Raw genomic sequence first — 14,270 nt, forward strand, 5'->3', positions numbered from 1 at the left:
GTGAGGAAAACATGGATTTATCTAGCAATTATAACTCATAGAGCAAGAAAACAGGTAACACCTTCTCAAATAATAAGGAAATTCAAAGATTTACTTTTCTTTATCTTTATTAGTTTATAGCGGGCCATAAAAAGGCAATATCAACTTCAATAAGTTTCAGGATAAGCAATGCAAGCATGCGCATATTATGCCGAGGCGACGGCCCGATCCAACAGAAATAAAACTGTGCACTTGCCGAGGGTCGACGGTGCGCCTATAGATGCATCTATTTAATCTGCCGAGGCATTCGGCCCATTCCATAAATAAACACACAGACAGTCAATCAAGAAGTCCACACGGAGTAATTATCCAATGAAAAAAAATCCTCTTTTAACCATTTAAGAAAAATGAAGTTTTATCTGTTTAGAAATTCGTTTACTAATTCGATGTGATTTAAGCAATTCAAGTTATCAATAGGTTCGTAAATAATCCAAGTATAGCATGTTTTTGGGTCCTAACTACCCGGACAATAGCATAATAGTAGCTACGCACGGACTCTCGTCACCTCGTGCGTACGTAGCCCCCACAAATAGGAGCGCATAATCAATTATTTTACCTATGGGGACAATTCCCTCTTACAAGGTTAGAAAGGAGACCCACCTCGCTCGGAAGATCCATAACCGGCATTCCACGCTCCTCTGAAGACTTAAATCGACACACAACGCTCCAAAACTAGCCACTGATTATACAAATCCATTAATATATGCTCAATTACTCATTACAATCCAATTTATAGAAATTCCCAACCCCGATCGAAAAGTTGACAAAAACGCCCTCGGGCCCACGTGCCCGGAATCCGAAATTTTTCGAAGATAAAGTTTACCCATAATATAAGGATCAAGATTATATGATTTTTACTCCATTCCCTAACAATTTTCGTGGTTAAATCTTGTTTTTACCAAATTCTAGGTTTTTCATCTAAAACCCTTGATTTTCCTTAATCTTCACATGTTAAATCTACCCATAATCCATGTATTTAACTTATGATGTGTAGAAATTACTTACCTCTTTGATGATGATGAAATCCCTCCTCAAATGCTCTCAAAAATCGCCTAAGGCCAAGTGGGAAATGAGGGAAATGGGCTAAGTCTCGGAATAAAAAGCCACAGCTCCAGGCGCAGAAGTCGCATTTGCGAATCCAAATGCGAGGTCGCATTTGCGACCCAAGCATCACAAATGCGATAATACCAGTACCAGCAATCCTGTTTCTTAGCAAATCACTCCGAAGCTATCCCGAATCTCACTCGAGCCCCCGGGGCTCCAAACCAAACACTCGTACAAGTCTAAACACACGACACGGACTTGCACAAAGCCTCAAATCACCTCAAACAACGCTAGAACCATGAATCGCACTCCAATCCAAGCTTAATGAACTTTGAAATTTCAAACTTCTACATTCGATGCCGTAACCCGCCAAATCACGTCCGATTGATCTCAAATTTTGCACACAAGTCATATTCGACATTACGGACCTATTGCAACTTCCGGAATCGGATTCCGACCCTGATATCAAAAAGTCAACTTCCGGTCAAACTCTTCAAAAACCTTCAACTTCTATCTTTAGCCAAACGACTCCAGAATGACCTACGGACCTCTGAATTCACTTCCGATCGCGCTCCCAACTCCAGAATCACCATACAGAGCTATTCAGAGACTCGGAATCCCAAACGGACATTGATAACACTGAAATGCACTTCAAGCCAAACCTATGAAATTCTTCAAAAATGCTAACTTCCATAATAGGCACCCAAAACGCCCCCGGGTTATCCAAAACCCGAACCGGGCATACGCCCAAGTCCGAAATCATCATACAAACCTGTTGGAACCTTCAGATCCTGATTCCGAGGTCGTTTACTCAAAAATTCAATCCCAGTTAATTCTTTCAACTTTAAGCTTCCGAAATGAGCATTCTCTTCCCAAATCAACTCCGAACTTCCCGAAATTCAATTCCGACCACGCGTACAAGTCATAACACCTGAAATGAAGCCGCTCATGGCCTCAGACTGCTGAACGACGCTAGGGCTCGAAACGACCGGTCGGGCGTTACAGTAGATGCATTGTTTTATGTTTTCACAAATCCAAAACGACTAAAACTTCTACAAAATCTTCTGCAAAAAACGCAATTATATCGAAAATACCAATTAAGCTACAATTGAATGGGATTGTTGGCTGTTGAGGAGTAGTCAAACTTGGAAGACTTCATATTTGATTGAATCTTTTCCTATGTGATCTCATACTTTAATATCATGATATATATCAAGTATAATCCTAATTCGTAAATGGTTCTTTGACGTTTTTTAGACAGTCCCTACTATTTACCATTATTCCGTAAATGCATTTTCTTTCCCTCTTTCCCACTTATACATGTAGAATCTATTGTCTAATGGAGATTCTTTTGTTACTTATGGATTTTTATGTTTGTGATAGTATTAGACTATTAGATCTAAAGATTTCTAGTCCAGGATGGTAACCACACTGGTGTTTGCGAAGATGACTTTAACGACCTGGGAAAAACGAAGTGTTGGACTTGGAGCTGAACTGATGACTACATAAACCTAATGCTGCAAATCTATGTTTCCATAATCATAGGTTTTTATGTTTAATAATAGTACATAAACGTGGGTGAGGGTGAGGGTTTGGGAGAGAGAATCGTAGGAGGGGTGGGATATACGGTACCTTGAATTAAGGAGGGATATACGCTGCATTAATTGTACCCTTAAAATACACTATGGTATAGAATTGGTAATTTGATATACTAAATATAATTATATCAAACTTTAAACATTAAGGATAATAAAGTTTTCTATATGGTATAGGAATGTAAAAATTCCTTTCTGTTAACCATTTTGCCACCTCTACTCCGCACACTAGTTCAAACTCAATGACAGAATCCTTGAGAGTTCTCTTTTGTAACACTATGAACTCAAAGACTCTTTACTTGAGTTCTCATTTATTAAATTACGAACTTTAAAGACTCTTTCCTTGACTAGAACCCAAGATAGAAAATTAAACTCAATTTATGCAGCAATCATCCATGTGTAACAAATATGGAGCTGCAATGTCACATAACACTGCTTACCGCTTCAATGAAGTGTTCATAGTATTTGTATTTCTGGTTCCTAGTTACTTGAATAGTCCCGGAAAAAAAAATTACTTGAATAGTCGTTTGATCTCAATGGAAGTAAGTCAGATTTATTTAATATTTTTTATGACTTTTTTTTTTGTTTTCCACCCGGTGTCCGGTACCCGCATTGGAGCCCGACTATATCCGGATTTGCGCCGCGTAGGGCCCCTTTCGGGAGAAAGCGCTCCCTACCAAAGATTTTTCCATACCCAGGGCTCGAACTCGAGGGAGGAGCAGTCTCATCCACTGTTGCATGAGGAGTCATATTGTTTTCGTTGCAACCGGCACTTATTTGTAGGTAAGCTATTGATTATAATCAATGTTTCCTTGAGAAAGATATTTGAATAGTTTGCGTTAAACAATAAGTGTAGGGGTGTTCATGGTTCGGTTTGGATCGGTTTTCCCCTAAAAAGAAACCAACCCAAGTAAGTCGATTTTTCAAATATTAGAACCAAACCAAATCAATTAAGTCGGTTTTTCTCGATTCGGTTTATGTCGGTTTTTCGGTTTTTTCGGTTATTTATCGGTTTTTTTAAAATATAAGACATACACTACCAAAAACATGTTCCGGCAACCACATTTTCAATGTAACACTATCAAATCAATTGCCCTTTGAGAAATCTATTATTTACCAAGATATATTGATGATAATTGAATCATATAGTGATGAATAATTTAAGGACTCAATTAAAAATATGTTATTTTTAACACGAAATGGATTCTTACACTAAACAAAAGAAAACTACCAATCAAACTAGAATGTAAAGGTAAAGAACCATATTAAAAGTTCAAACTATTAACATTTACCATAAATTTTTTGAAACTTTATATAACAATATACATATATATAGGTGTAATAATAAATTTGAAATAGCTACTCCTATAGTCGGTTTGGTTCGGTTTTTTTCTGATTAAAACCAAACCAAACCAAATTTGATCGGTTTTTAAAATTCAAAACCAAAACCAAACCAAACCAAAAAATATCGGTTTTTTTGGTCGGTTTGGTTTGGTTGTCGGTTTGGTTCGGTCTTTCGGATTTTTATGAACACCCCTAAATAAGTGTATAAGTTTTGGATATTTGGTTTGGTGAAAGATGTTCTTTATAGTTGAAGCAAACGATGAAGTTCGAAAAAGAGAAGCAGTGCGTAAGAAGAAGAGAAGAAGAAAGAGACAATAGGTTTTCTGTGTTTAATTTAGGAGTATTTCTGTCCAATTAATTATTAAGTAGCTAAATATTAATTACTCAGAGATGATTGATAATTTGTAATTAGCATTTAGCAGTGTAAAAAGTGATTATTTCCCAAATTTATCCCTTTTAAAGAAAAAATTTGCATAGAGATACAATTAGGTCCAATTGTTGGCAAGAAATAGCTTAACTCTCTCTCTTATTGGTATGATATAACAATTTTATTTAAAGATTTGGCAAATTAAAGCCACCCATCTCCGTGTATCTTCTTCCCCATCTATCGTTTCTCTCCCCGTCTTTCCCTCTCTCAGCCACCTCATCCTTATATCTCCTCTGTCACACCCCAACCTAGGTGAGGCGTGGCTGGCACTCGGTGTCGTACTGGCCCGAGCAAATCACTTTGCAACTCTTCAATGCTGGACGTAACCCAGAACATACATAGGCCAACATGTCCGCAACTCGTAATATATCGTAGGCGGCCAACCATCATATCAGCTAACCATCATACTCAATACATCAATACATGTTGGGCCGAGGAGGCCACTATGAGTATCAGTACTGGACAACCCAGAAAGAAAACATAAATGAGGGCCGACAAGGCCACTAACATACTGTACATACTGAAGCTGTGTCTACAAAGCCTCTAAGAATATCTGACATCAAAATATCATCGAGACAGGGCCCCGGCCTACCTGTAAGTCTATAATAAAATCCGATATCATGACCTCTAGACTTGGTTATACTCCGGAAGAGATGGAGTCTTACGGATTTCCCGCTGAATATCAATCCTGTCTACTTTGAGGGCTCGTCAAACTGATTACTTGCACCTGCAGGCATGAAGTGCAGCGCCCCAGCAATGGGACGTTAGTACAATGAGATGTACCAAGTATGTAAGGCAAAAAGCAATACATATAAATAAATTCTGAAAACTGAAAAGCATGAATGAATACAAAAATAGTCTGCTGAATGATAAGAATAAGAGTGAGCTTACCATGTACTGTAGATCGACTTACTAGATTGCTATCACTTGGAACACTTGGTCCTTCAATCTGATTGAAAAACTCAACATATCATAAGATTCTGAACTATTTCTATCAACTGTTACTCAGTGATCTCTTGTTGTATCATCGTTGTTACTTATTATAAGAATACAATGTGGCTCTTACGCGTAGCAAGGTAGACCGTCTGTAAGGCACACTACAACATTACAATCTGGTAGCACGTACGCGTAGCAAAGCAGACCGTCCGGACGGCTCAAAATATTCGGGTCGGACTATGCGTACACATTGGATCGTCCATAGCCAAACTTTACCTTACCTATGCATTTCATAGACCATCCTATAGGTTAACCTTCATTATCCCCCTATGCGTTCATAGACCGTCCATAGGGAACATACTTATGCATAAACTAGATGGGATTGGTCTGTGCAAGCCCGGGTCCAACACTTTGGATTATAGTATATATCATTTCGACAGATAGTTAAACATTAAGCTAAAACCAAAATATGTGTAAGAAAACTTAAATTCAGAAAAAGGGCAGTGCAATATTACAGAAAGACTCACCAGAAGTATTGATATTCACAGAAGGAGAATCCCGAAGAGAAATCGAGAACTGTTGGAGAAGAAGTACACCAGGTGTCACGCCCCAAAACTGGGGAGGCGTGGCTGGCACCCGGTGCCGTACTAGCCCGAGTGAACCACTCTATAACTCATTTGTTTTTCTTCTGTAACTATCATGGGCCAACATGGCCACAACTCGAAATATATAACTATAAGTGGCGCAAAAAAAAAAATTAAGTGGGCAAACGATGTATCAATGAACCATCATTCTTAAAACATGAATACATATGGGCCGTCAAGGCCTCTGATATACTGTACAAAAATGAACCTCTGTCTACAAAGCCTTTAAGATTATTTGACGTCAAATGGAATAGGGTACCAGCCTACCCATAAGTCTGTAGCAAAACTCTTACACGATGACTTATAAACTCGGCTGCACTCCGAATGAAGTGGAGTCTTACCGATCCTTCACTAAATGCTAACCTTGTCTACTGTGAAGGCTCGTCAAACTGATTACCTATACCTGTAGGCATGAATGCACCATCCACAATAAAACGAGTCAGTACGAATAATGTACCGAGCATGTAAAGCAGAACTGAAAAATAACAATGAGTCAACATTATTTAAAGAGATATAAGAATCAACCTGAATCTCTGTATATGCATACTTATTATACTTATATATATAATGCTTCTCTTTGAGACTCTTATTCATATCGTATAATGCATGACTGACCAACTAATCAGTGGTAATTGCCCGACCGACCGTAGCACGCTGGTAAATGCATGACTGCCCGACCAGCCGTAGCTTGGTGGTAAATGTGTAACTGCCCAACCGGTCGTAGCTCAGTAGTAAATGTGTAAATGCCCAACCGGCCGTAGCTCGATGGTAAATGCATGACTGCCCAGCCGGTGGTAAATAACGATACATAACCGCCCAACCGGTGGTAACTGCCCGACCAGCCGTAGCCCGGTGGTAAATGCATGAAGATGCATGTATTAGACTATATTAAAAACATTAACATCTCTATCATATACCTCAATAGAGACTTGGGAACATACTTAGACATGCTTGAATATCACTTTACGAGAATGAATAATATAGACATCCTTAAGTGCTAAGTGTAGAACCACTTATGGAATAGTATTACGTTTACGTATCGTTACTTGGATCATGCCAAAAGAAGGAAGGATTAGCCTTAACATACCTGAGCTGATTCTCTTGACAATCCTTCCTACACACGTCAAACGCGGCAAAACATGTAACGGCGGATCGAAGTAGGGAAAAATTCGCATGATATTCTTGAAAAAGATTATACCGTGCTCCCTTAGAATTTATAATTCATGTTGCATCTTGTAGGAGTTCATAAGAATTCCTTTTGAGAATTCCATCCCTTACTTAAACAAGCTTAACATCAAAAGACTTGGAGTTTCAAATGGAATTTTTGGAGTTCCATCCGTAAGCTTAGCATCCAAGGACTTTGGAGTTTCAAATGAATTCTTTAAAAGTGTTAGTTGGTAGGCCCCACTAATTTGATGACTTAGCCACTTAGTCTTCTAAGTGTGCCATGTTGCTCTATAATTCAAGAGTCATTTCTTTAGCTTCCATTGGCTGCCACGTTAGGGGCCTTAACTTTACCAAAAGATTTTTAATTAATCTCCCACTAAAATTCATTAATTACCCAATTATCCACATAATTAAGAATTATCTCAAATTACTTAAAATGCTAATCACTTTTAACATACTTTATACACCTTATTATCATGGTCACTAATCCATAAATACGGGGTATTATAGCTTGAACCGTATTTTATCTCCAAATGTCAAACTTCTACCAACCTCATTTCCTTCACTTCGCTTACCCTTTCACCTTCACGAATTTACTTATCACTTGCTTGAAATAGCATGATACTTATAATCTCCAGATAATCTTGTCCTTGAACTGGTGTCAATTATCTTACGACAAATTCATCATATAATACTACAGGGTGTAACATCGTCGTAATATAATACTGCGGAGCGTAACATCATCGTAATACTGTGGGGCGTAACATTATTCCCTCCCCCCTCTTTGGAACATTCTTACTCGAATGTTGACTAACGCTCTTATCATTTTCATAACCTATGTCTTCCGAATACTTTAGTACTCTCATTTCCATCTAGCAGAGGCGGAGCCAGGATTTTAAGTGTGTGGGTTCTGAATTTTAAGACAGGACCGCGACCTTAAGCTAATATACGCAATTGTAATACTAAGAAACGAGTACTAATATATATATATATATATATATATATATATATATATATATATATATATATATATTATAAAAAAACTAACGACCATTTAACACAATATATGACTATAAACATTATCGTTATAATTGCAATTGACTACTCATCATGTTTTGAAAACAAAAAATGATCACATCATTAGGTAGGTGTTTAAGCTTCGACAGTCTATTTTATGCATATCAAACTAAACAATCATTCAGAAAGTTATCACCAATGCAAAATCTTATAAAAGTAAAAGTTCTTTCCACCATTACAGTAACCAAAAAAGCCATCAAATTTAAACAATAAACAAGTTTCCATATCTCGTGAATATTTGTTTTCAATGTTCACTACATAATCAATACTAGATGCATAGAACAGCTTTTCTGTTTTCCTTTTTTTCTTTTTGCTAATAGAAGGTTATCAGACGATGCAATATTCCCTCACCGGCTTAATGGCCACATCCTTTCTGGCCTAAACAAATATTGCTATAAAAAATATTTTTTTTTAATTTGAACAAATTGAACATCTCACTTTAATTTGATTTTGCACAATAAAATAAATAAAAATAAAATAATTGAAGCTTTAAATCGCTTAGTGTTTATCAATGAAACTTTTGAAGCCATATATAAATATTATAAAAAATTTATAAGAAATGAAAAAGAACAAAATCTATGGTCGACCCTCCAATTAATACACAAATCATATTCACATGGCAAAACTGAGAAAAGGTTAAGAGATGGGTCTAAAATTTTAGGGGAAACAGAAAAATACAAATATAAAAAGCGAAATGAAAAAAATTCAACCTTTGGAATCAAAAAATTTAAAATCAAGTAACATTTACTTAAAAAATCAAAAGATAAAAGAAAGGCAAACAAATAAAAGAAGAAAATAAGATAAAATAGCAGGGATGAACCTTGAAAAGAAATATGACTAGTTGGTACTTTTGAATTTAAACAATGACAAAAACTTTTTAAAACCTTAACTCTTTCTCACACTTTTCTTTTGATTTTGATTGGGCAATAACTCTCTCAAAGAAGTAAGGACAGCTGGGGCTGTTTTGGAGCTTTTGTCTTTTCCTTTTTTATCTTAGTAGTAATAAGTTTGTGGGTTTTTTCCAAAAAATGAAAAGGAAACGTTGTTAAAAAGGAAAAAAATTAATTGCTTCTGGGCAGAATCGAACCCGCGTGTTCTGCGATAAATGCGGACTCCGAACCCAGAACTATTACCACTGAACCCAAAGCTCTTTTGTTACTGGATTCACCGTTGTATATCTATATATTTTCAGTAAAATTTTCAATGCAAATATAAGGTCCGAGCAAAAGTCACTGGATTCGCCCGAACCCACACTCACTATTGTAGCTCCGCCCCTGCCATCTAGGCAACTGTTCTATGAATAATTCCAAAGGCTAGGGCATTCCCCCCTTTAGGCCTTTTTCTCACACCACGACTTGTGGTCGGAATCCTTCCAATCTCGTAACTGTCTCTGACCTTGTAAATGCGCCTATGCGACTCTTCTCTCCTTTGTAAACTAAACTAAAACCCAACCTCTATCTGATGTCTGGACTATTCACAACCTTTTGTACTTGAGTATCTCGTATCTTCTTCACCTTTACCTTACTTACCTTTCATTCTCGCATCGTATCTTCTGTTTCTTTCATAACCTCCCTTCCACATAAGTAAAAATTACATCTACGCCTTAAAGCTCTGCTGTGATACCTGCACCTCTGATGCATACAAAATCTGGCGAAAGCTTCATACTGACTTCTTACGACTCATCTCTATGGCACGATTTGGAAACAAAAGAATGGTAATATTTCCTAAATGCCCTATAGCCTCTCAATTATAAATATGGCGCGCAACACACCCATAAGTGAGACTCTTCTAGGCACGACTTTGTAGACTCCCTAGGACACGACCTGCTCTGATACCACTTGGTTATCGCCCCAAACCTGGGGAGGCGTGGCTGGCACCCGGTGCCGTACTAGCCCGAGCGAACCACTCTATAACTCATTTGTTTTACTTCTGTAACTATCATGGGCCAACATGGCCACAACTCATTATGTATAACTATAAGTGGGCAAACACTTTATCAATGAACCATCGTTCTTAAAACATGAATACATATGGGTCGTCAAGGCCTCTGACATACTGTACAAAATGAACTTCTGTCTACAAAGCCTTTAAGATTATTGGACGTCAAATGGGACAGGGTACGGCCTACCTATAAGTCTGTAGAAAAACTCTTACACGATCACTTATAGACTGGGTGCACTCCGAATGAAGTGGAGTCTTACCGATCCTTCGCTGAATGCTAACTTCGTCTACTATGAAGGCTCGTCAAACTGATTACCTATACCTGCAGGCATGAATGCAGCGTCCACAATAAAAGGACGTCAGTACGAATAATGTACCGAGTATGTAAGGCAGAACTGAAACATAAAAATAAGTCAACATTAATTAAAGAGATATAAGAAGCAACCTGAATCTCTGTATATGCATACTTATTATACTTATATATATAATGCTTCTCTTTGAGACTCTTATCCATATCGTATGATACATGACTGCCCAACTGATATTTGGTAACTGCCCGACCGGCCGTAGCACGAAGGTAAATTCATAACTGCCCGACCGGCCGTAGCTCGGTGGTAAATGTGTAACTGTCCAACCGGCCGTAGCTTGGTGGTAAATGCATGACTGCCCAACCGGTGGTAAATAACGATACATAACTACCCAACCGGTGGTAACTGCCCGACCGGCCGTAGCCCGATGGTAAATGCATGAAGATGCATGTATCACTATATTAAAAAAATTAACATCTCTATCATATACCTCAATAGAGACTTGAGAACATACTTAGACATGCTTGAATATCACTTTACGGGAATGAATAACATAGACATCCTTAACTGCTAAGAGTAGAACCACCTATAGAATAGTATTACGTTTACGTATCGTTACTTGGATCATTCCAAAAGAAGGAAGGATTAGCCTTAACATTCCTGAGCCGATTCTCTTGACAATCTTTCCAACACACGTCAAACGCGGCAATACATGTACGGCGGATCGAAGTAGGGAAAAATCTGTATGATATTCTTGAGAAAGGTTATACCGTGCTCCCTTAGAATTTGTAATTCGCGTTGCATCTTGTAGGAGTTCATAAGAATTCCTTTTGAGAATTCCATCCCTTACTTAAACAAGCTTAACATCAAAAGACTTGGAGTTTCAAATGGAATTTTTGGAGTTCCATCCGTAAGCTTAGCATCCAAGGACTTGGAGTTTCAAATGAATTCTTTAAAAGTGTTAGTTGGTAGCCCCACTAATTTGATGACTTAGCCACTTAGTCTTCTAAGTGTGCCATGTTGCTATATAATTCAAGAGTCATTTCTTTAGCTTCCATTGGCTGCCACGTTAGGGGCCTTAACTTTATCCAAAGATTTTAATTAATCTCCGACTAAAATTTATTAATTATCCAATTATCCACATAATTAAGAATTATCTCAAATTACTTAAAATACTACTCACTTTTAACACACTTTATACACCTTACTATCATGGTCATTTGGTACTTTGTACAACACTAATCCATAAATACGGGGTATTATAGCTTGAACCGCATTTTATCTCCTACAGTCAAACTTCGACCAACCTCATTTTCCTCAATTCGCTTACCCTCTCACCTTCACAAATTTACTTATCACTTGCTTGAAATAGCATAATACTTATATCTCCAAATAATCTTGTCCTTGAACTGATGTCAATTATCTTACGACGAATTCATGGTACAATACTACAGAGTGTAACATCGTCGTAATATAATACTGCGGAGCGTAACATCATCATAATATAATACTGCGGAGCGTAACATCATCGTAATATTGCGGGGCATAACAACGGGGAAGGACGATAGAGCAGAGAAAACTACGATTAGAGAAGAAGCACAATAGGGAAAGACGATGAAACAGAGTAAAGTAAGATGAAATCTGGTGATTAGCACTTGAAATATGGTGTTATGCCTTGATATCACAGTTAAGCCTACTCAACAAAGTTAACGGACGTGTCCCCAGGATATAACATTTGAGAAGAGAGAGAAAACACTGTGTCGACAAGCAGAGATGTCGACGGTCTCCTGCCCGCTTTAGGGCTCTTCTATATAGTAGAATAACATTACAGCAGTCAATATTTTACAAGCTAGGTACTCGTGTCTATAACGTCTAACTTCTTCTACTACTTTCGGTAACTCTCAGTTCGTATCCGGCAACTCGTAATCCCTACTCATTAGCTTTAAGGAAACTCATAACTACACTCAGATTTACACATCCATCGTGACATACTAGTAAAAGGCTTTCGAGATTTGTATAATCTTACCTTTACAAATTCATTTGGTACATCGTAAGGCTCGTATTTCATACTGTTTCAAGCGACTCATCGCATTCGTTAACTCAATCTCTACTTCTTTTAATGTATGCAATATCATTACTATTTCCTCCTATGCACGATTATTCTTAGTACAATGCGTTTCATAATTTATGTGAACTTATGTTCTTCTACATACGATCTATTCTTCATTCGTTAGTTTTCTCATTCACAATCTTTAAATTTACGGGGAGATTCTTGTTAAGCAACTTATCAAATCTCTTAAATTACATATCTCTCTTATTAGCATTAGGGATCCTCTGTAAATGAAAAATATTTCGGACATTTCATAAGATCATAGGTTCTATACGTGATTTCTACTCGTGAGCCATTTATAATTTACCATTAAACGAAAGCTATACTTCTCGACGTTGGCTCAGCATAAGTTCCCTGAGGTCTCTACTTATTTCTAGGAATCATCCATGGATTACAACTACGAGTAACTCATTTCTTATATATATTCACTTTTGAACTATTAGAGGCTCTTAACCCGTCAACATAGAACATACGCTAGGACTCGTCCCCTTGAACCTCTTATAAGGGTGACATCGCTATGGAATCATGCTGGAAGAAGAAAGGGAAAGCCTTACATACCTTTAAGTCGATCATTCGACGAAGATGGTGGGAAAGTCTCCTCTTCAATATAATCTACACCAATGAAAATAACACTACTATCAGCAATAGTAACACATAAACTAGCTACCACGCGACAAGCTTGTTCTACGGCAAATTGGACAACATCTCCCCCGTTTCTTTCACCTCCCTCAAGGTCACAATATTAACAACAACAGGGCAGCCTTAATCTATATATCCAGCACCCTAACAATACGAGAGTTGCCCAACAATACAATATAACTACAACAATAGGGCCAGCGTTAAGCTTAGGAATAGCTAGCTTACGATACATCGAGCGACAAGGTCGGTCCTTAAATAGCAACAAACCACTAATCTACACTTCTTCTCCTCATCAAGTTACATATTAACAACAACAACAACACACACACACACACATATATGTATATATATATATATTATCTCCCAAAACTCCAAGAACTACTCACCTTAAACTTGAAAACTCACAACACATCAACAACATCATATAAGTGATCTCGACCACTTCTACAACACTTTTGATGAAGAAATTAGGTGGTTTGGCCTTGGATTTGTGTTTGAATCTTTAGGATATGCTCAGAGAGATTTTAGAGCTGCTTGGAGGTTTTGTCGAAAAATGATATTTAGAGACAAAAGCTATCACTTTATCTAACAAGGTAAGCTTCCACCGACTTTGTAGGTCCCAAGGAAGCTGCTTGCGCAGTCTCGCCAAAATGCGAATATCTCTCTATTCCGACATCGTATTGACGAACGGTTTAATCAGTTGGAAAGTAGACTCGTAGATCTTCAATTTAATTGGTGTTTCTCCCCGTAACTCTAAGTATATTTAGAGAAAAACTCTGTGACATTAGACCCAAATTTAGGGCAAATTATAAATGTAACTTGCGACAACTTTTGCCGTGTTTTGTTTTACAACTTGTTTGACTTAAAAACTAAACATACAAATATTATATGATTCAATCAACTTAAAACATGACCTCCTTAGGATATTAATCACACCTAGTTTACCCCAAAAGTACGGGTTATAACATCTTCGATTCTTTTAACCTCCAACCCTCACGA

Source organism: Nicotiana attenuata, unplaced genomic scaffold (assembly GCF_001879085.1).
Source record: "Nicotiana attenuata strain UT unplaced genomic scaffold, NIATTr2, whole genome shotgun sequence".
Classification (NCBI taxonomy): domain Eukaryota; kingdom Viridiplantae; phylum Streptophyta; class Magnoliopsida; order Solanales; family Solanaceae; genus Nicotiana; species Nicotiana attenuata.